The sequence below is a fragment of the Triturus cristatus genome, chromosome 10 (genome assembly GCF_964204655.1).
Source record: "Triturus cristatus chromosome 10, aTriCri1.1, whole genome shotgun sequence".
Taxonomy (NCBI): domain Eukaryota; kingdom Metazoa; phylum Chordata; class Amphibia; order Caudata; family Salamandridae; genus Triturus; species Triturus cristatus.
Genome location: NC_140593.1, coordinates 1,206,060,914 through 1,206,084,842, shown reverse-complemented (window position 1 = coordinate 1,206,084,842; position 23,929 = coordinate 1,206,060,914).

Sequence of the window (23,929 nt, the reverse complement as noted above, 5' to 3'; positions counted from 1 at the left end):
TATATTCTCCACAGGGCCTACCTTACACCAAGTAACCTTGGGAAGTATTTCGGGGTGGCAGATGCGGCGTGCCCTAGATGTGGAACGGTGGGAGCGGAGCTGGGGCATATGCTGTGGGACTGCCCTCACCTGCAAGACTACTGGAGGGCGGTTGGTGAAACGCTGACCGAGGTGACGGACAGGGACTTACAGTACACCAAGGCGGTTTGTGTCCTACACTGGTTTCCTCACACACCCAAGAACAAAAATACAAGTAGATTTATTGACATGGGCCTCCTATTAGCTAAAAGGGAGGTGACGAGACTCTGGAAGTCAAAAGCGGGCCCCACGCACGGGAGATGGGCCAAGGAGCTGCAGAAATGGGTGGCAAGTGAAAGCACGCTTTGTTACCAACTAGCGACCCGCAAGGCTGATGACAGGGCGCTGGAGGCGGCCACGGCATGGGAGGGATTGGTGCAAGCCCTGCGTAATAGTATGCTGGAGGAGGACGGGACGCCGTCCGAGCCCGAAGGGGTCCCCCGGAGCATTCCATCCACACAAACACAGTGAATAGTTATGTACTTCTTAATTGTACCCAGACTAAAAGTGAGGGCCGGGAACAGTCGCAGTTGCGGGCGTGAGCACGGGAGGTGTGGAGGGAGGGAGGGGGACGGGGAATGGGATGGGGGAGGGGCAGTGTTGGGGGCGGGGGACGGGGAGGGGGAAAACTCTAAAGCGGAACGTAGTCACCCTACCGTGTTAGCGGCAAAAGATAAGCTCAAACTACAGTTCAGTATTATGATACCCTGAACATCGCTGCCCGGCCTCCGGGATGTGGGCTCATGAGCTGTGTACGGCTGTCTAAATGGCCACAGGACATATGGCATTGTTATCAGCGATGCAGGCAAAGTAAGAATGTATGCTGCTGCTATTATTGTTCTGCAATAAAAACGGTTTTAAAAAAAAAATCAGATCACTGTGATGCGCTTTGGGTTAAAGAATGCCCCTGTCACCTTCCAGAGGTTGGTGAATCAAGTCCTTGCTGTGTTGGAGTCCTTTAGTGCAGCTTATCTTGATGATATTGCTGTCTTTAGCGCCACCTGGCAGGATCACCTGATCCACCTTGGGAAGGTTTTAAAAGCCCTGCAAACTGCAGGCCTAACTATCAAGGCATCCAAATGCCAGATAAGGCAGGGCACTGCGGTGTACTTGGGCCACCTTGTTGGTGGAGGCCAGGTACAGCCCAAGATCCAGGCCATCCTGGACTGGGCAGCTCCAACACCCCAGACCCAAGTCAGGGCATTCCTTGGCTTGACTGGGTACTACAGGAGGTTTGTGAAGGGGTATGGGTCCATTGTGACCCCCCTCACAGAACTCACGTCCAAGAAAATGCCCAAAAATGTTACCTGGACAGTTAGTTGCCAAAAGGTTTTGACACCCTGAAAGAAGCAATGTGCTCAGCACCAATTCTGAAGGCTCCAGATTATGCCGAGCAGTTCATAGTGCAGGCTGATGCCTCTAAGCTAGGGATAGGAGCGGTCCTATCCCAGACCAATGATGAAGGCCAAGATCAACCTATTGCTTTTATAAGCAGAAGGCTTCTCCCCAGGGAGCAGCGTTGGAGTGCCATTGAGAGGGAGGCCTTTGCTGTGGTTTGGTCCCTGAAGAAATTGAGACCATACTTATTTGGTACTCACTTTCCTAGTTCAAACTGATCACAGACCTCTCCGATGGCTAATGCAAATGAAAGGAGAAAATCCCAAACTGTTGAGGTGGTCCATCTCCCAACAGGGAATGGACTTTGAAGTGGAACACAGACCTGGGACTGCCCGTGCCAATGCATATGGACTTTCCAGGTTCTTCCACTTAGACAATGAAGACTCCCTAGGGGAAGGTTAGTCTCATCATCTTTCGTTTGGGGGGTTGTGTGAGAAAGTGCCCTCTTTCTTGCATGGTATGCCCCCACTTTTTGCTGAATTGCTGATGTGCTTTGAATGAGTGTGCCCTGGGCTCCTGCCAATCAGGTACCCAGGGCCTGTGTTCCTTCCCTAAAACTGCATTGAAGCCTAAACCCAATTGGCATTTCTGGCAACATGTCAGCCCCTGGTAAATGGTACCATAGGTACCCAGGGCACTGTGACCAGAGAAGGCCCTTAAGGGCTGCAGCACTTATTGTGCCACCCTTAGAGGCCCTGTACCCTGACGCACACACACACACTGCCTTTGCAGGCTGAACGTCTTGGTGCAGAACAAAACAAAGAGTCGACATGGCACACAGCCCTGTGTGCCATGCCCACAAACCACTGCCCTGGCATACATCAGTCACCTCTCTAGCTGGGTGCCCTATGCCAGTGGTGAGGGTACAGGTGCATGAGCCCTTTACCCCTACCGTACCCAGGTCCATTCCTGGTCCCTGTATGTGCAGTGCTGCCATTAAGAGTATATGGTGCTGGGAGGTTGTCATTACGAACTTCACAGCACCATAATGGCTACACTGAAGACTGGGAAGTTTGGTATCAAACTTCTCAGCTCATTAAACCCACAGTGATGCCAGTGTGGGATTTAATGTAAAATGTACCACAGAGGGCATCTTAGAGATGCCCCCTGAAACATGACCAACTACCAGTGACCTGACAGAGTGGCTGCGCAGGCTGCCACCACCAGACATGTTTCTGGACCCCTGGGTCGAGAGCCTGCTTCTCTCGGGGGCCTGAAACAATGCACATCCTGGGACGAGGTGCCAAGCCTTCTCCCCCAGGATGGGCAGGGTTCACGAAGGAGAAGCTTCAAAGGCATGCCGCCTTTCTGTGCCTCTCCAGACCATTTGCTGCTTTCAGCAACTGGTCCCCACTGGTTCTACCCCCCACTTTGGGCGGGAGAACCGGCGGGAAAAACAAGTGAGGAAGAGAGGTGTGCCCACCTCTGCCAACTCCACCCCTAAGGTGGGGGAGGCAAGGTGAAGCACAACCTCGAGTCCCCGCCCTCTTGAGGATGGGGGGACCAAGCCAACCAGGGACAGGCTCCTGCCCCCTCCCACTGGAGAGTGGCAGAATAGGGGGTATACCCACCCCAGGGAAGGGACCCATTGGTCCCTGCACTTTACCTACCTGTAATGCCCCTACATTTTGTATTTAGGGGCACCCTGAACCTTCCTTCCTCAGATCCAGCAACCACAATAAAAAGAAGAGAAGAAGAAGGACGAGAAGCCGTGGAGAGCTAACAAGAGGTCGACTTTTGAAAACTAAGAATATTCCTTAAAAATCACACAAATAACCAAAAACCATTTTCTCAACTGTTTTCAGGAAATGTCCCAGTGCTGAATCCAGGTATCCAGCACTGAGTAAGAAAAGTATTCTTAAAGTAACTTACCTGCTAAGGGAATTTACTCCCATAGGATAACATTGGTGATTCTATGTGAAAAGGTTTCTAAGTGTCAACTTTTGAAATACAAGAATATTCTTTACAAATTGTACAACTAACTAAAACGCATTTACTCAACTGTTTTCAGGAAATGCCCCGGTGCTGAATCTAGGATCCAGAACTGTGTTAATAAAAGTAATCCGAAAAGTAATCTAATTGCATTTTACTGAAAAAGCCTTTTGATTCCTATGTACTGAGTCTACTAAGTTTGTGCATTACATTGCAACCCCTGTAAACTCGAATTGATACAAAGTCCTACTGTATTTCAAAAGTATTCAACAACAGCATCTTGTAGCTGAAATGAAAAGTTTTTACATGCTTACCTGTACCAGGCTTGCTTGGTTCTAGAAATAAAACAACAGTATATTTTTATACAAAAACAATTGGCCTAGAGTTCAGTTCTTGAGTGTGTGAATTCATTTGCTGACTGAGTGTGTACATCAAATGCTTAACACTGTCCTCTGATACTGCCTTACTGCTCGATCAAGCTACCACTTTAGAGAGTAAGGTTCTATCTAACTTTAACCTCTGCCAAACCTCTGGAGTCCCTTGGACTCTATACACACTGTACCTCACTTTGGTGCAGTATATATCGAGCCAGTTCCTTACAGTCTGTATGTGCAAAGAACTAATACAGGAAAGAAAACAGCTTTTAAAACCACTTTTTAATCAAAGAGGTATCCGCACACGGAGGCTGTGCTGCTGTGCTTTGCACCTGAGAACATGTAGCTTAACTGCCGCCTTGTAAAAAATTTTTAGACAAGTGGACAAGAAAATGCCACAATATCGAGATGCTGATCTCCGGCTAGAACATCAATATAGCTAAAAAGTAAAAGTCGGACGCTGCTAAATAAATGCTTATTTTATCAATGTATTGCAAAAATCAAATAGCTTGCACTGATTTTAACAGATTTTTAGCAAACTGGTTTTATTACTTTAAAAATTGTTGAAATGTAATGAGTTATTTTGTAGCAATGGTTTTAAGTAACTGTGCTAAATAAATTAATTACAAAAAAACAGGTAGTAGTGTTTCCCTGAAAGGGAAAGGAACCGCACAATTAAACAATCAAAACAAATGTTCCTTTTTTCTCTCTCCACATCAATCTAAGAACATTGTAAATCACTAGAGACAGTATTCTGCAATTCTTAATGAGGTGCAAGTACAGCTCCAATGCACCTACTACCAAGAGATGCAATGTACACAACAGACACCTGTTGGGTATACAAACTAAATGAAAAGAAAGAGCAACTCATGCACACCCTCCAATTTTTTCTATATCCCACAAACAGTTTCAGTTCGAGAGATTCATTGCTGACACGAAAATAGAGATATATTCCTCTGACAATTTAGCCACTTGGTGAAATCGTTCCAAATTCCAAGATCATACGAGATAAACAGAGTTCACTATATGCAGTTTCTTCAGATTTAATCCATTCATTTCCTTGTAGCTATTACATCCATCATAAAAGTGTAGCGATCACCCATTGGATAAAGCCACGACAAGCCCGTCGCCGCATTAGCCCCAGACACTTATTCAAATTCTACCACGGAAAATGCGCCAAAAACTACACTTCCCAGCAGGCCATGGGGCGCAACACTTGGCGCTCAGTTTAAAAGCACTTCCCCCGGAGGCGGAAGGTGCTTGACAACACGAAACATGAGAGGATCTATATGGCAGATGGTGCTCCCCGCCGGATACCAGCGAGAAGCATTTCCGCACGCCATGCTGAGTCGGGACGAGTCCCGTTCCAGCGCTGAACCTGCGATGCTTTGAAGTCTCCCGAGGTGCGCGGAAGAGCCGAGCCGCAGCGGTCCAGGTAACACGGGAGAAGCCCGTGAGTTACCCTCCTTCATTCCCTTTCTTATTTGTGCCTAACTAAACTCGCGTAGCGTCGGAAATGCACAGAGGTGCCTTCTTTCCGCTACACGTACCTCCCGCCTAGAACAACAGCATTTCCAGACTGATAACGCCGGTGAGCGTTACCGAAGTACCGCGACCCTTGGGGTTATGTTGCAGTACGAGTGCCCTGAATGACTTCCCGGATATTGCCAAAGTCTACAGCGCCAGAGTAAGGGCAAACATTTCATTCGAACCTCTGGGAGTACAACATTGTAAACAAAACCCGTTGGGTTGAAAACCATTTGAATATGTTGCACCAACACATACCGTAAAATTTAATGTAGGTAGATGAGAGTATTCTTCTTAAAGTGAACAAATATACAACTTTGCTCTTTTGAACATCATCAGGCTTATATTCATAATTTTTTGGTGCTTCGTATTATATCGGGGTAGCCATTAGACACATAATACTTGTCGTTACCGTCTATATCGTTTTCCCTCTTGGATATAGACGTCGTAAATAACTAAGGCTTTATATTCTAACTCATTATGGCCTTTAATGCTCCGAAGCATTGGGATTTTGGAGATCTAGACTACACTTTCCATGGTGTTTTATCATCTTAGCCTGAAGTGATGTACTAGACTACATGTCCCATGATGCTTAGTCGCATCAGTCTGATGTAATGAATGAGCGCGCTATTTTGAGCTGTATTTAAACATGCGACACAGGTGCGCGGTTACCTCCCCGTCAGACTCTGGAAAGTACCTTGGCAGCGACAGACAGGTTGATTTCTCTCTGCCGTTTTGGCCGGTTTGTTACTTTAGGGATACAATTTGCCTAATAATTTAAGTCCTGAATAGTAGAGATTTACTTCCTTTGCTTGGACGAAAGTTCTGATCATACGATAATGAGATATATCTAGCGCCAACGTGATGCACTTTGGTAATTATACTAGTCTGCACCTGACATGGTTTACCGAGTTGATTTTTGTTTGTCAGCGTTGTCCCTATGATACGAACGTTTGAGAATACGTACACTGGATGTATGTAATCACAAAGTGTACGATACAACAACATGCACGTTCGAAATTGAAACATTCAGGATGAGTGGTATCTTTTTAACATCTTTTTAACTTTGATTACGATGTCTATCGTTTATACAAGCCAGTGTGTCCAATTCTACCATACGACATATACACTAGAATGGTCTACTATAATCTATGCACTTAAGTGTATATGTAACGCGAAGCCACATGTGTTGGCTCAGTCGCGTGAATGTGTACACAAGTTTGTATAGACTTTTCTTAGTAAAATAATTTTTTCCATCATTATGTATATGAAGGTGTTATCTATATAGACATAACACAGTATGATGCTTCCTTAGGAAAGAGTGAGATTTGTGTTTTTAACAATAGACAGGAGGTTAAAAAGTTTGTTTATTACCACTTGTTTTCACATAGAGCGGGCCTCTTTTATCTGAGCGGATGCCAGGTGAGTTGAGGCGGTCTCCCGTACCATTGACGGGTAAGAACTCTGTTCCTATTTGTGAGCATTATTTGGCTCTCCGCACTAACATTTGATCTTAGCGGATTACTGTATGTTTTGGATAGTAACCAAAAATGTCACCATGATTGATCATGCTGTTTGACCATACACGCTTTATATTGAGCACTTACCTTTGTTCTTTTTTCCTTTTCTTTATAGGATTAGAGAGATGTTATTCTAATAAATTATAAGGAGATTGTTTGAGAAAACATTATCTCAAGTAGGTCGATTTATTTTGTTTTTTCCCTGGGTTTGAGATTACACGATACACACAGCAGTAGCATAGGTTCTTGATGGTCCTGACGAAAGCCGGATTACTATTCTATCCTTAGGCTGAAACATGTTGACCTTGTATTTGTATTTTGGTCTCGAGCAGTTATTCTGTTAAAACTGCGTCTACACTGTTTTTAACTTTGTCACTTGGATAGATATTATTAAAAGTTTTTTCTGTCCTAGTTGACAATTTTAATATCACTTCTTTACACTTTTTTCATTGTTTTGCACTGCTTCCATCACCACCATTAATACATGATAGCCATACGAAGACTTAGGGCATACACCTCATCTTAGATCATGGGTACTCACAAACTTTCTCTCGGGGGCCAAATTTACAGTGTGGTTTGTGACCGAGGGCCGCACCGGTGGGGGCGGGGTCAGAGTGGGAGGGGCGGGGCTAAAGCAAAAAAAAATTGAGGTCTCCCCCTCCCTCCCCCTCCCCCTCCCTCTCTCTCCCTCTCTCCCCCTCCCCTCCCTCCCTCCCCCTCCCTCTCCCCCTGTCTCTCTCTCCGTCTCTCTCTCTCCCTGTCTCTCTCTCCCTGTCTCTCTCTCCCTGTCTCTCTCTCCCTGTCTCTCTCCCCCTGTCTCTCTCCCCCTGTCTCTCTCCCCCTGTCTCTCTCCCCCTGTCACCCTCCCCTGTCACCCTCCCCTGTCACCCTCCCTCTGTCTCCCTCCCTCTGTCTCCCTCCTCCCTCTGTCTCCCTCCTCCCTCTGTCTCCCTCCTCCCTCTCTGTCTCCCCCTGTGTCGCCCTCCTCCCTCTGTCTCCATCTCTGTCTCCCTCTCTGTCTCCCTCTCTGTCTCTGTCCCTCTGCCTCCCTCCCTCTCCCTCTGTCTCTCTCCCTCCATCTCCCTCCCTCTCCCTCCCTCCGTCTCCCTCCCTGTCTCCGTCTCCCTCTCTCCATCTCCCTCCATCCCTGTCTCTCTCCCTCCCTCTGTCTCTCTCCCTCTGTCTCCCTCCCTCTCCCTCTGTCTCTCTCCCTCTGTCTCCCTCCCTGTCTCCCTCCCTCTCCCTCTCTCTCCCTCTGTCTCTCTCCCCCTCCGTCTCCCTCCGCCTCCCTCCGTCTCCCTCCCTCCCTGTCTCCCTCCGTCTCCCTCTCTCTGTCTCCCTCTCCCTCCCTCTGTCTCCCTCCCTCTGTCTCCCTCCCTCCATCTCCTTCCCTGTCTCCCTCCATCTCCCTCCCTCTGTCTCCCTCCCTCCGTCTCCCTCCCTCCGTCTCTCTCTCTGTCTCCTTCCCTCTATCTCTCCCTGTCTCTCTCCCTCCCTCTGTCTCCCTCCCTCTCCCTCTGTCTCTCTCCCTCTGTCTCTCTCCCTCTGTCTCTCTCCCTCTGTCTCCCTTCCTGTCTCCCTCTCCCTCTCTCCGTCTCCCTCCCTCCCTCTGTCTCCCTCCCTCTCCCTCTGTCTCCCTCCCTCTCTCTGTCTCCCTCCCTCTCTCTGTCTCCCTCCAACTCCCTCCCTCTGTCTCCCTCCCTCCGTCTCCCTCCCTCTGTCTCCCTCCGTCTCTCTCTCTGTCTCCCTCCCTCTATCTCTCCCTGTCTCTCTCCCTCCCTCTGTCTCCCTCCCTCTCCCTCTGTCTCTCTCCCTCTGTCTCCCTCCCTCCCTCCGTCTCCCTCCCAGTCTCCCTCCATCTCCCACCCTCCCTCTGTCTCCCTCCCTCTGTCTCCCTCCCTCCGTCTCCCTCCCTCCGTCTCCCTCCCTCGATCTTTCCCTGTCTCCCTCCCTCCAGCTGTCTCTCTCCCTCCATGTCTCCATCTCCCTCCCTCTCCCACCGTCTCACTCTGTCTCCCTCTGTCTCCTTCCATCTCTCTCCGTCCCACTGTCTCCCTCCCTCCCTCTCCCTCCCTCTCCCTCTGTCTCCCTCCATCTCCCTCCCTCCCCCTCCCTCCCTCTGTCTCCCTCCCTCCGTCTCTCTCTCTGTCTCCCTCCTTCCATCTGTCCCTGTCTCTCTCCCTCCGTCTTCCTCCCCCTCCCTCCCTGTCACCCTCCGTCTCCCTCCCTCCCTCTGTCTCCCTCTCCCTCCCTATCTCCCTCCCTGCCTCCCTCTCTGTCTCCCTCTCTCTGTCCCTCTCTGTCTCCCTTCCTCTCCCTCCCTCCCTCTCCCTCTGTCTCTTTCCCTGTCTCTCTCCCTCCATCTCCCTCTCCCTCCCTCCCTCTGTCTCTCTCTCCCTCCTTGCCTCCCTCTCTGTCTCCCTCTCTCTGTCTCCCTCTCTCTGTCTCCCTTCCTCTCCCTCCCTCTCCCTCCCTCTGTCTACCCCAGACTGCGCATCTCTGTCTCCCTCTCTGTCACCCTCCGTCAACCTTTGTCTCCCTCCCTCTCCCTCCGTCACCTTCTGTCATTTCACCCTGTGTGTGTGTCAGCCCTCAGCCCGGGCTGAGACAGCTTCCCAGCGCGCACACACAGCCGCACTGAGACAGATTCCCAGCGCGCACACACAGCCGCACCTGAGTACTTCACAGGTCTTTAAAAGACCATTTATATGTTAATAAAGCTTTGTTGTATTTCACCTCTTAGGCCCCTGCATCTCCACTTTGACAATCACTGGATTCCCCCGGCCCCCACAGAGCAAAGTCTCAGAGTCCGGGATGCTGCAGTGTTTGCTAACACTATTTATTTTATTTTATTTTTTAAACACAGGTAGGATGTCTGCAAGGTCCGCGGGCCGCCAAGGAAGGCTTGCCAGGCCGCTGGCGGCCCGCGGGCCGTACTTAGAGTAACCGTGTCTTAGATGAATGGAGAGGTTTAAGTTGCCCATTCTATCTGCGGCCTTGATCAACTTGAAGGCTCAAGAAGGGCTATCGGATCCCAGATGATGTGGGCTGCTATTCTGGTGGCTGATGGAATTCATGATTTATTATGATTATGTAAAGTGCTCAAATTGCTTGATCTCGTATGTTAGTGGACCCTTGATTTCTTTGTTGTGATGATAGTTTATAGGTATGTAACGGATTAGTTATCTAGTGGTCGAAAAATATTTTCCCTTTGACCCTCCTTCGATATATTTTAGCTTTTTTTAATATATCTTGTTATACAGTACAACATTGTAAACAAAACCCGTTGGGTTGAATGCCATTGACCTTCTTTTTGTTTGTTATTTTGTGAACCAAAGTACAGTGTCTTTCTGGGTCTAACAAACACTGTTGGTATACGGGATACTCTCTTCTCATTTGAGTGGAAGAACGAAGAAGAGGCGAAAGGTCCCTCCTTTTGTCACACTAACATTGTGATAGTCTGGCCATTGCTACAAGAGTTATTGTACTTGAGCCTATTGGGACAAAACTTACCTTGCGTATTGAGACTTAAGATGCCTTGGTTTTGCTGCAGCTTTATTGGTGGGTAGTAGTGGGCTTGAGTGCATATTCCTCCAGGTGGTAGGGGATACCCTTACAATTGCTCTCTCTCTCTCTCTGTTCTGCAGGGTTCGTCTACTACCCCCTCCAGACGCGACCTGAGGAAACCCTACTGCTGGCAGCCGTTTCTTTATGTTATCCCCATCCCTTTTTCCCCCCAAACACGACCTCACGCAGTAAGGTGTTTTCTGTCCTCTGCTGGGGGTTATGTACAGGGGAATTGTTGTGATAGTCTGGCCATTGCTACAAGAGTTATTGTACTTGAGCCTATTGGGACAAAACTTACCTTGCGTATTGAGACTTAAGATGCCTTTGTTTTGCTGCAGCTTTATTGGTGGGTAGTAGTGGGCTTGAGTGCATATTCCTCCAGGTGGTAGGGGATACCCTTACAATTGCTCTCTCTCTCTGTTCTGCAGGGTTCGTCTACTAGGCGCTACTACTCCCTCCAGACGCGACCTGAGCAAACCCTACTGCTGGCAGCCGTTTCTTTATGTTATCCCCATCCCTTTTTCCCCCCAAACACGACCTCACGCAGTAGGGTGTTTTCTGTCCTCTGCTGGGGGTTATGTACAGGGGAATTGTTGTGATAGTCTGGCCATTGCTACAAGAGTTATTGTACTTGAGCCTATTGGGACAAAACGTACCTTGCGTATTGAGACTTAAGATGCCTTGGTTTTGCTGCAGCTTTATTGGTGGGTAGTAGTGGGCTTGAGTGCATATTCCTCCAGGTGGTAGGGGATACCCTTACAATTGCTCTCTCTCTCTCTCTCTGTTCTGCAGGGGTCGTCTACTAGGCGCTACTACTCCCTCCAGACGCGACCTGAGCAAACCCTACTGCTGGCAGCCGTTTCTTTATGTTATCCCCATCCCTTTTTCCCCCCAAACACGACCTCACGCAGTAGGGTGTTTTCTGTCCTCTGCTGGGGGTTATGTACAGGAGAATTGGGGTACTAATCAGCTACCATCGTCTCTGCTGGAGCCTTGAAGCGAGGTTAGTGGCATGCGTGATGTATGTGTGCTACTGACAACCTGACAAAAAGGTTGCCACTATGCCTAAGTGGCAACCTTTTATGATGGAAGCCACTTGAGAACTAAAACCGAGATTAGTAAGATTTAATTATAAATTCAGAATCAAATCGATATAGACAAGCTTCAACATGTTCATATAGAAGTACAGAATGAACAAAAAGAGTCCAAATCTCCTAAAGGGATTACTCTATATAATACAAAGCAGACAACTAACTCTATAATGACAATGGAAATAATAAGAAAAACAAATTATGTATTAAACTGCATCAAATGATTCTCGAGGGTAAGCATGAACAAGCTATCTCTCCCTACACTGTCTTAAAGGGACAACCTTAAACTAAGAAGCATTTAGTAAAGGTGATATTTGAAAGGTGTCAGCTGTCAGAGTTATCGGTAGACGGTACTCCTACCATGGGTCACGTAGCATAAAGCCACACAAAGATCTGCTCCCACTCACTAAGTTACAGCATAAAATATCAGTTGTATTCAAGGTAGACAATCCCACTTGACCTTTGCTAGTACTTGTCCATGATTCCAGCACAAATGGATACTTGCACCACCTTTCCCACCTCGAAAAGTTTCAACTACATTTGTGCTTGGTCATTCTTCTTCTCCTCCATGAGAACTCGCGTCCTTGCTCATTACCATGTTTCTCTTTGCCAAACTTCATCTTCTCATACCATGCTATCTAACAAAAACAAAACCCTTCTATGCTAACTAATGAGGCTTTTCCACACCTGCAGTGGAAACAAAAATACAAGCAAATACATTCTACATTGAAGGTTAAATACAAATTACATGTTAGACTTTAACCCCTTCCATGCGGGGCGGATTCCCCCGCTGTGCTGAGCGCTGCTTGCGCGGGCGTGGTCATGACGGAACGGTTCCGTCATGAGCACAGCTCAACCGACGCTCATGACGGAACCGTTCCGTCATGAGCGCCGAAGGGGTTAAAGGTGAGCTTGAACTGAACGGTTTCTCAAGGCCCGCTCTTATGTCAACTTAGCAGATCACAGGGTTACAGAATAAGTGCACATTCCTACACATATAATAAATACAGCTTCTTAATACATGAATAAATTGTAAAGAACTACGAAAATGTCATTCCACCTGCACGGAAATAATTCTTGTTACACATATAAATGTTTAAACATTAGTCTATACACACACATTCTATTTTATTAACCTCACAATGGGATACATTTTAAACGTCAACTTCTCCTGTCACATTAATTTGTAAATGTTACATAGGCCTTTATTAGTCACATTCTATGTACACAATTATAATATCTCATTAATCTTCATGTGGAGTACTTTAAATACGCAATACTCCATTTTCCTTAGTAACATTAATCATACAAAATATATTTGAGTGCTGACTGCGCACAATTCTGATCAGGGCCACTGGAATTATGCGACTGAGCAACAGCTGCTTTTTTCGCATAACTATGGATCTGTTGCATTTGCCGCATTACCCATCATCTGCTGCATAATCTGCAGATTTTGACAAAAAAAATGTTTCTAGCTCACACGGTTCAAAAGTTTTTTAAATTGCAGCAACACGTGTTTCAGCGCAGTGGAAGGCTATTTGCAAAGTTTAACCAGTCACTTTTCTGTTGATAAGTGCTATGTTTGTGTGTTAAACTGGAACTAATGAAGCATAACCTATGCCCAAACAGTATTAACAAGTATAGAAAGGGCAAAATAATGAAATAAAACTTTAGGAAAATATGCATTAGGTCGCATAATTTGGCTTTTCTGGTCGCATAATTTGGTAAGTAGGATGTAGCCTTACAGCTAGAGTTGTTGACTTTGGAGCAGGGGACCGGGTTCAAGCCTCGGCGTCGGCTCAGCATCCTGTGATTCTGGGCAAATCACTTAATCTCCTCGTCAAAATATGAATGTGCCCTTGCGTAACGTAACTTGTGCTCATATAAAGCTTTCCAATACCTTTGGGTCGAGTTCACGCAATATAAATCTGCAAAACAAAAAACTGCTGTAGGAAAGTGGCTCTGTATATACTGTCCCTAAATAGGTACAGTGTGCACAGAGTCCACAGTCCCCAGAGGTTTGGCAGAGGCTAAAGTTAGATATAACCTTACACTCTAAAGTGGTAGCTTGGTCGAGCAGTAAGGCAGTATCAGAGGACAGTGTAAAGCATTTGTTGTACACACTCAGTCAGCAAATGGTCTCACACACTCAAGAACTCAACTCTAGGCCAATGGTTTGTATATAAATATATGGTTGTTTTATTTTAGAACCAACAATAGGTAATAAAATATAATTTCTCAGAATGAGATGCTTTAGTTAAATACTTTTCAATAGGCAATAGTCTTTGGAATGCAATAGTTACAGTTTGTTTCAATTGGCAACACAATTATACATTGAGCTCTATGGGAAATTCTAAGTAAATGCAATTGATTACTTTTAGGATTACTTTTCTAACTCCAGGACTGGATCCTACATTCCGTCCTGGGACAGTTCTTCAAAACAGGTGAGTAAATACGTTTTAGTTACTGTTGTGATTTTTAAGCAATATTTTGGTATTTTAAAAGTTGACAGAAACTTTTTCTAATAAAATCACCAATGTTATCCTATGGGAGGAAATTCACTTAGCAGGTAAGTGGGGTTATTGTTACTTTTACTTTTTCTAGCTCGGTGTTGGATCTTGGATCTAGCACTAGTGTACTACCTGTAAGCAGTTGAGAGAATGCGTTTAGGTTATACAGGCGATTTTTAACGAATATTTGTAAGTTTGCAAAATTGACACTTAGAAACTTTTTCAGCAAAAAACAGGCGATGTTATCCTCTGGAAGGAAATTCAAGTTGCAGGTAAAGTATGTTCTCGTTACTTTTGTAATCCGGGGCTGGGCTCCTAGCCTCAGCACTGGGACATCTATCTAAATCAGGTAAGTAATTACGTTTTCACAATTGGTACGATTTTTAAAGAATATTTGTAGTTTGCAAAAATCGACAGAAGAAATTTCACAGAAAAACAGTCAATGGAGATTTCACAGAAAAACAGTCAATGGTTTCCTATGGAAGAAAATTGAGTTAGCGGTAAATATGGTTGTAATTACTTTTCAGGGTCAGTGCTGAGCACCAAGATCCAGCACTGGGATCTCTCCTAATAGCAGGTGAGTATTTTCGCTTTCGTTCCTCGGTTGATTTTAGGTGAATATTTAAAAGTTTAGAAACTCCACACTTAGAAGAATTTTCAGGTGAAACCAGTCAATGTTACCCTATGGAAGAAAGTGAGTTATCGGCTTTTGGGTAAGCACTCGACTGGCAGAGTTAAGGTTCTGGGCATAGACTCAGGGGTCTCCCAGGGTCAGGCAAGTACAGTTGTTACACCCTCAGCTGCACTGGGGCAGCCGGGTGCAGAGTGAGTTAGGCCCAATGCTATCCTATTGAAGGCAGGGGCCCCTTGGTTGGTGGCTGCTGGCTAGCAGGCCACGCGGCTGTGGGAGCTGGGCTCCTGGTCACTTACTCAGGGCAAATGGGGAAGTAGATTGGAGTAGAGGTTGCACTGCCAGGGGCTCTCGGGCGGCTGGGTGCAGGGTGCTTTTGAGCCGTCGGGCGCTCAATGGATTGCAATGGAGAAGCTCAATAACGGACAAAGGCTGCAAGCTCGGGGACGAAGATTCTTCAGGCGCGACCACCACTTCGAGAGGTAAGTTGGGTAGTTGGAGGATAGGAAGGTACCCAGGAGTTGGGCACAGGGGGCCGCAGGGCGACGGGTGCAGGGATACCTTTTGGTGCCGGGAAATCTTACCCTCTGTTGATCGCGGTTGGGGGGGGTCCCTGGTTCTGAGGCTGCAGGCGTCGTCAGGAGCGTTGAGGTGGGTCCTTTGGTGCTGGATTCGGGGTCACAGTCGCCGGGGGACGTCCTCATGGTCTTTGTCCACTCCAGCACAGGCCAGGCTTGGCGGGTGCAGAGTGTGCAGGGTTCGCGGTTCCTGACTGATGCCAGGGGTCAGTTACTTGCTTTGAGCAGTACCACTGCTTGTGGGAGTCCCAGATGCTTAGAGTCACAAGGTAGCCAGGTCCTCCGGGGTTTGTGAGGTTGCTGGCCATGGGAGATGCTGGGATTTAGCAGGAGCAGGTTCGAGGGTCGACAGGCCGGTAGGGTTGGGGCCAAAGCAGTTGGTGTCTTCCTCTTGTTAGCAGCTGCACGGCAGGTCTTCTTGCTTCTTGAACTTCTTTGCTGTTTTGGAATCTGGATCTAAGGAAGGAAGGTTCAGGGTGCCCCTAAAAACTAAATGTAGGGGCGTTACAGGTAGGTAAAGGGCAGGGACCAATGAGTCCCTTCCCTGGGGTGGGTACACCCCCTATCCTGCCACTCTCCTGTGGGAGGGGAGCAGTAGCCTAGTCCTGATTGGGCAGGGCTCCCCATCTTCAAGATGGCAAGAGCCCGGAGATGTGCTTCACCTCCCCTCCCCCACCTGAGGGGTGGGGTTGGCAGAGGCTGGCACACCCCCTTTCCTTCCTTGGGGTTTCCGGCCAGTCTTCCCGCCAGAGTGGGGGTCAGAACCGGTAGGGGCCAGTTGCTGAGTACAGCAAGTGGCCTGGAAAAGCTTACAAAGGCGGCATGCCTTTGAAGCTTCCCCTGCCCATCCTGGGGGAGGAGACCTAGCACCTCGCCCAGGATGTGCATTGTTGCAGGCCCAGGAGAGCGCATGGCTCTCTACCCAGGGGTCCAGCAACAGGTCTGCTGTGTGGCAGCCTAGGCAGCCCCTCAGCCAAGACATGGATTGTCGGTTAGGTTCAGGGGCCATCTCTAAGATGCTCTATGGAGCATTTAGTTAACAAATGTTTTACTGCCCATGTAGAGACCCATGGCCTTCTTGATCCCTTTTCAATCAGGTTTCCGTGCTGCTCATAGTACGGAGACCGCAGTTATTGAGGTAGTAGATCACATCAGGCTTGCCCTGGAAAAACGGGAATCTGCAATTTTGGTTCTCATGGACCTGTCTGCAGCTTTCGATACCATCTCCCACAGAACTTTGAAACATCGACTGTGGGAGGTGGGTGTCAGAGGGAAAGCCTTGGACTGGTTTGAGAGCTACTTGGCTGACCGATTCACCACAGTTTGTGAAGATGAAATGGTCTCTCGTACCCACCCAGTAACGGTTGGGGTTCCGCAGGGATCCATTCTCAGTCCCATGCTGTTCAATGTAAACTTAACACCTTTAGCGGGTATCATCAGATCATACAGTTTTGAGACCCTTTCGTATGCGGACAATACCCAGCTGCTCGTTACCTGTGACTAACCAGGATGGTGTTCGATCACGTTTTAAGAGCTGCATGGTTCAGATCAACAATTGGATGAGCTTAAACAAGTTGCAGTTGAATGGCAGTAAGATGGAGGTTATTCTCTTCGGGAAAGTTGAGCAGTTCTGGACACAGGACTGGTGGCCCACGGAGTTGAGCACTTGTCCCTCGCCCAAGCTAGCAGTGGGCAACTTGGGCATTACCATCGATAACTCCCTGTCCATAAAAGCCCATATTAACCAGGTGCTAGGAGTTTGTTTTGGGAATATGCGTAAGCTCCGAAAAATCTTTAAATGGTTACCCATTGAAGCAAGGAAACCACTGGTCCAGGGACTTATCATTAGTCGCCTTGACTATGGTAACACCCTGTTTACCGTACTTAATCAAGATCTGCTTTCCAAACTTCAAATTCTTCAAATTACGGCCGCCAGACTTGTTCCTAACCTCCCCTCCCGTACCCCATCAGCTCTGACTCTTAAAACCTTGCATTGGCTCTCGGTTCGCCAAAGAGGACGTTATAAAATCCTAAGCATTACACAAAAGACAATGTATGGCACCGGTCCATACTATCTGGCAAAAAAACTTCAATGGTATGTACCGGGACGTTCCTTAAGGTCAGGCACAAAGTTCCACCTTGCTCAACCACGCATTAGAACGGTCCGTAATGGTGGCCGATCCTTTTCGTATCTAGCTCCCGTGCTCTGGAACAAACTACCATTGGAACTGCTATCTATAACTGACCTTTCATATTTCTGTAAAAGGTTGAAGACTTGGCTTTTTTCTCAATAAGTTTCTGTATCGGGCACTTAGGTTACTGTCTGTCTCTCTGTCTTTTGCTGTTAGCGCCTCGAGATCTCTGGTGATTTGTGAGCTTTATAAAAATGTTTGACATTGACATTAGATGCCCTCTGTCGTGCATCTTACAGTAAATCCCGCACTGGCATCAGTGTGGATTTACTGTGCTGAGAAGTTTGATACCAAACTTCTCAGTATTCAGTGTAGCCATCATGGGGCTGTGGAGTTCGTGTTGGCGACCTCCCAGCACCATATAGTCTTAATGGCAGCACTGCACTTACAGTGCTCAGGAATGGACCTGGGTACTGTAGGGGCACAGGGCTCATGCACCTGTGCTCACACCACTGGCATAGGGCACCCAGCTAGAGGGATGACTGAGGTATGCCAGGGCAGTGTATGTTGTGAGCATGGAACACGTGTGCCATGTCGACTCTTTGTTTTGTTCTGCACCAAGACATTCAGCCTGCAAAGACAGTGTGTGTGTGTCAGGGTACAGGGCCCCAGAGGGTGGCACAATAAGTGCTGCTGCCCGTAGGGGCCTTCTCTGGTCACAAGGCCCTGGGTACCTAGGGTACCATTTACCAGTGGCTGACAAGTGACCAGAGATGCCAATTGGGTTTTGGTTGTTAGGCAGTTTTTAGGGGAGGAACTGGAACAGAAACCCACTTCCTTACAACTGCTACATATTTTGGCCCTCTCCAGCCACATATTTCCAGTGCCCCTTGTACTGTTGCGGGACAGTCTAGTGGTTAGAGGGGCGGAGTGGAGAGGTGGAGAGGAAAGGGAGGAGCTAGGTGGGAAGCGGCAGTTAGGGAAGAGACAGGGACAAGTCAAGACGTGTTAATAAAGAGTTCATACCAAGACCACGGTGTCTGTCGTTATTTAGCGTAGAGAGACATGACAGCTGGCGACGAGGGTGGGATGCCTTGTGCTCCCCTGAACCCTAGAGAAAGCCGTGGTCTGCGCCCTGGATGAGGCGCGAGAGAAGCAGCCTGAAGACAGCTCTGTCCGGGTGAGATCGGAACCTGCGCCGGATCAAAAGCCACACGAGCGCGAGACGGAGAGAGACCCCTGCACCGAGCTCGAGACGGAGAGAGGCCCCCCGCACCGAGCCTAATCCCTGTTGCGTGAGAGAGAGTGAGGGGGCTGACCCGAGGCGAAAACGCTCTGCCGGGCGGAAGGTGAAACCGCCCCCCAGCGTGAAGCCTGAACCTCCGGGGCGTCAGGAGAAGTGACAGCCGGAGCGCGCCTGTCCCTGCAGTGAAGGAGGCTCCCAGAGAACAGACGAGGGAGGCCGCAGACAGCGCGATCCAGGTGGGGAGAGATACGAAACTGACTGAGCCTCGCGTCAGGCTCCACGTGCAGAGACGACCCGGCGGCCATCTTTGAATCAGGCGGCCATAGTGGGACACTGCCTTGGGAAGCAAGCAAGCAGCCATCTTGAAGTCAGGCACCACATAAGCCTAAGCAAAAACAAGGGAAAGCCAAACAAGCACAGGCAAAAGCAAGGAGAGACCAAACAAGCACGAGCCAAAACAAGAAACAAGAAATCAAACACGAGCAAAGTCAAGTCGAAGGGAAACAGTCTGGCCCAAGTAAGAACAGAAAAGTAAACGGAGGAAGAATCAAACACTAGCGCATCAAGATGTCGAACCAAGGATCGCCTGCACGCCAAGAGGTGAAGCCCGTCGTGATGGGACTGTCTCATTTGCGTCCTCCAGAGCCTCTAGCGCTTGTGGTCGGAAGTAGCATGGGCCCCCGCTGGGAGGAGTGGATTGAAGACTTTGAAGATTACATCAAAGGCTCCAAAGTGCTTGGTGATGAAGACCAACTAATCGCGCTCCGCAACCTAGTGGGAAAGGACATCAGCAAAATGATCAAGGAAATCCCGGCTGCGGATGCAGGGACATACGCCAAGGTACGGGAGGCCCTAGACAAGAAATTCCTTCATAAAAAAAATGTAGACTACGAAAGGTATGTGTTCCAGCGGGCGCGCCAAGAAAAAGGTGAGATGATGAATACCTATATAACCCGACTGCGCCGGCTGGCGCGACACTGCAATTTCGAAGCGTTCTCGACGGATGATGCCATACGACTGCGCGTCATTGATGGCTGCCAGTCCGAGACCCTTCGAAGGAAATTATTGAAGAAAAGTCACACGCTCGACGAGATCGAAGAGATGACGAGGGTGCATGAGCAGGCTGAGGAGCAGGCCAAGACCATTGAAGCAGGGCGTACGGAACGCAGAGAACAGATATACCAAGTGTGAACCGGCCGTCCCCGCCGAGGGTCCCCGGAGCACAGACGTCACACCCGGCCATCATCGCGCCGCCGTCGTTCGGGACATAGACGGCCAGACTCAGGAAGGAGAAGCAAGCACCATGACCACGTGCGAAAGACACCGGCACGAAGATGCTACAGATGCGGGTACGATTTCCCACACACCGGAGCATGTCCAGCCATGGGACAGCAATGTCGCAAGTGTGGTCGAAGTAACCACTTTGAGGCCATGTGCGGAGAGTATCGCCGCGAGAAGGAAAAGGATAGACCCGAGGCGTCACGGGGCGACTCCCACCGGCACCACGCGCGAGCGGTGCATGACCGCCCAAGGTCTTCGTCAAGGTCTTCGCATTCCAGCAGGGAGTCGCGGACATCGCGATGGTCGAGGAAGTCACCATCTTGGGATTCCAGATCGACATCCGAGGAACGAGATTACTCGGTGGAGTATGCAAACATGATTGCTGACCCAGATCAGCTCAAGAAATATCCCCGACTGGACATCAGTGTCGGTGAACACAACACAAAGTTCGTAATGGACAGTGGGGCGTCACTAAACTACCTCCCAGTGACTGAATACAACAAAATGAATCCTCGTCCTCGACTGAGCCCCGCGCACGTCCGGGTCTACACCTGGATGTCCAGAAAGCCACTCCCGTGCCTCGGGAAGTTTTCAACCATACTGCGACACCAAACAACATCTGTCCCTGCCGTGATACACGTCATAGAAGGACCGGAGGCCGACTGCCTTCTTAGTTTGCCGACGGCCGAACGACTCCGGCTGGTGGAAGTCCTATACCGTGTCAGCAATGACAGTGACATTGTCCACAAATTCCCGAAACTGTTCATGGGACTGGGAAAAATGCACAGAAGCCAGATACGTCTCCACATCAATGAACAAGTCCAGCCAGTCGCCCAACACCCCCGGAAGGTGCCATTCCATCTTCAGCAGGCCGTGGAAGATGAACTGCAAGATCTTCTACAAGCTGACATCATCGAACGTACAGAGGGTCCCACGCCATGGGTGTCACTCGTAGTGATCGTCCCAAAGAAAGGGACTCCGGGGAAGGTACGGCTGTGTGTGGACATGCGGATGCCCAACATCGCTATCGAAAGAGAGCGTCACCCAGGCCCACACTTAAGTGACATGATAGCCGCGCTGAATGGTGCTTGAGTATTCTCCAAGCTGGACCTTAATAAAGGGTACCACCAGTTGGAACTCCACGACAGCTCTCGGTATATTACAACCTTCGCGACGCACCTGGGGCTATTCAGATACAAGAGGTTGAAATTTGTCATCTCCTCGGCCGCTGAAATATTCCAAGAAGCGATTCGGCAAACCATTCACCATATCCCCAACACACTGAACTACAGTGACGACATTCTGGTGTATGGGGCAAATGTCCAGGATCATGACACTGCCTTAGATCGAGTCTGTCACGCCCTCCTAGAGGCGAACTTAACACTCAACAAAGAGAAATGCGAACTGCATCAATCGAAGCTGAAATTCTTCGGGCACATCTTCTCAGGGGCTGGGATGAAGCCTGACCCGGACAAAGTGAGCACGCTAAACGACACCAAAAGCCCGCGGGACGTCAGCGACGTGAGATCCTTCCTAGGCATGGCGAGCTACTGCTCAAGGTACATCAAAGACTACGCCACACTCAGTCACCCACTCCGAACTCTGACCAAACAAGGGCAGAAATTCGAATGGACCTCTGCGTGCGAGCAAGCCTTCCAAGAGATTAAACAAGCGGTAGGAGCAGCCGAGAGCCTAGCTTACTTCAACCCTGGCCGCAAGACAGAAATCACAGTAGATGCTAGCCCGGTCGGTCTAGGTGCCATCCTAGCCCAATACGACAAGGACACTGATCAACGCCACATAGTGGCTCATGCCAGCCGGAGTCTCTCAGACACGGAAAAAGCTTACTCACAACCCGAAAAAGAAAGTCTCGCGGTTGTATGGGCCTGTGAACACTTTCACGTGTTCATATACGGGAAGCATTTCACCCTAGTGACGGACCACCAAGCGCTAGTCACCATCTTTGGAAACCCGCGCTCCAAAATGCCGCCTCGCATTGAACGATGGGGACTTCGGTTGCAGGAGTACACATACACCATCGTGCACAAGCCGGGGAAATCAGCCAATCCTGCCGACTACATGTCGCGACACCCGGAGGCATCCCAACTCTCCAGACCGTCGGTTGCCGAGGAATATGTTCACTTTGTGGTGGACCAGGCGCGGCCACCGGCTGTCCCCCTGGATGTCATCCAGCAAGTCACCTCGCAGGATGAGATACTACAAAGGGTGATTCGCAAAGTTCAGGCACACCGATGGCGGCACGAAGAGCCCCAGGAAGGGAGTGATCCGGTGATGCGTCAGGAACTGCAGGCGTTCAGGAAGGTGAGCGAGGAGCTGTCTGTCACCGCAGAGGGTCTGCTACTGCGAGACCACCGCATTGTCATTCCCAGTCAACTGCGCCAAGGAGTCATCAACTTGGCGCATGAAAGTCACCGAGGTGTGGTTGTGACCAAGAGAGCCCTTCGTGAGCGCGTCTGGTTCCCCTCCCTTGACAAGATGGTGGAACTCACCCTGAAAGACTGTCTGCAGTGCCAGGTGGTGGGCAGGGAGACCCTCCGGCCCCACTTCAGATGACGCCACTACCGGCTGGCGTGTGGCGCGAGCTAGCTATGGACTTCTACGGCCCCATGCAGTCGGGCAAATATGTTCTAGTGGTGATTGATGAATACTCGCGTTTTCCCATTGCTCAGTTCGTGTCGTCTACCAGCGCAGCTGCGACCATTCCGGTGCTGGACGAAGTCTTCGCAGCCTGGGGTGTGCCTAAGGAACTGAAAACAGACATTGGCCCACCTTTCAACAGTCAGGAATTTGGTGACTTCATGAGGCTAATGGACATTCGACACCGGCGGATAACACCGTTATGGCCACAAGCCAACGGCACGGTCGAGAGGTTCATGGCCACCCTCAAGAAAATGTTCCAGCAAGCCACGCTGGACAAAAGAGATCTGCAAACAGCCCTCAATGATGTGCTCCGATCGTACCGAACAACGCCTCATGCCACCACAGGCAAGTGTCCAGCTACACTCATGTTAGGACGCCCCGTTCGGACAAGGATACCTACCTGGGAAGGAGCCCTTCGACCAATATCTCCCCGCCGCATACATCAGGAAGTGACGGTCGCAGACAGAGCCCGCAAAGACAATATGAAAGCGTATGCCGACGGCAGGAGACGGGCACGGTCACTCTCCCTTCAGGAAGGGGACTGCGTGATAGTCAAGCAGGAACAGAGCAGAAAGACTGACAGCAGGTTTAGAGCGGAACCCCTGACCGTCACCCGACAAAAGGGCACCATGCTGACTGCAGAATCAGACAGCCGGCGCATCACTCGAAATGTGTCGCACTTTCAAAAATGCAGTCCTGCCCTACAGGAAGCCCTGGGGTCGCGGGCAGCGACGCCGAGAACTGAACAGACTGAGGAAAGAGCTGAGGGTACCACGAACCAGGAGTGGGAAGAAAGGGGCACCCCTAGAGGTGAGTCGGAAGGCCGGTCTCTCAGACCACGACAGACAATTCAACGGCCCAAAAGGTTAATTGAAGAGATGTAACACAGCGTTTCTTTATTTTGTTAACAAAGGGGGAGATGTACTGTTGCGGGACAGTCTAGTGGTTAGAGGGGCGGAGTGGAGAGGTGGAGAGGAAAGGGAGGAGCTAGGTGGGAAGCGGCAGTTAGGGAAGAGACAGGGACGAGTCAAGACGTGTTAATAAAGAGTTCATACCAAGACCACGGTGTCTGTCGTTATTTAGCGTAGAGAGACACGACACCCCTGATTATGATGCACTCCTACAGTATCTCAGAGTGGGATCAAAATTACACAGCTCCGGTAGCGAGCTCTGTGACCCTACATACCAAAAACCTGGAAAATACCCTTTAAAAATGTCTGTAAACTGAAGTGTAATAGGGTGCTCCAGCTGCCCTGGGGTGCCTCCAGCCTTTCCGCACGTTTGCATATATTTCCTTGTGCGGGGCTGCTAGGTTTCATTCGGCTCCTCCAGAGGCTGCATTCTGCACTGCGCTTCCTCTGCCTGCCCCGGGAGGCAGCAGAGTGCCTCTCGGCTGCACGTGC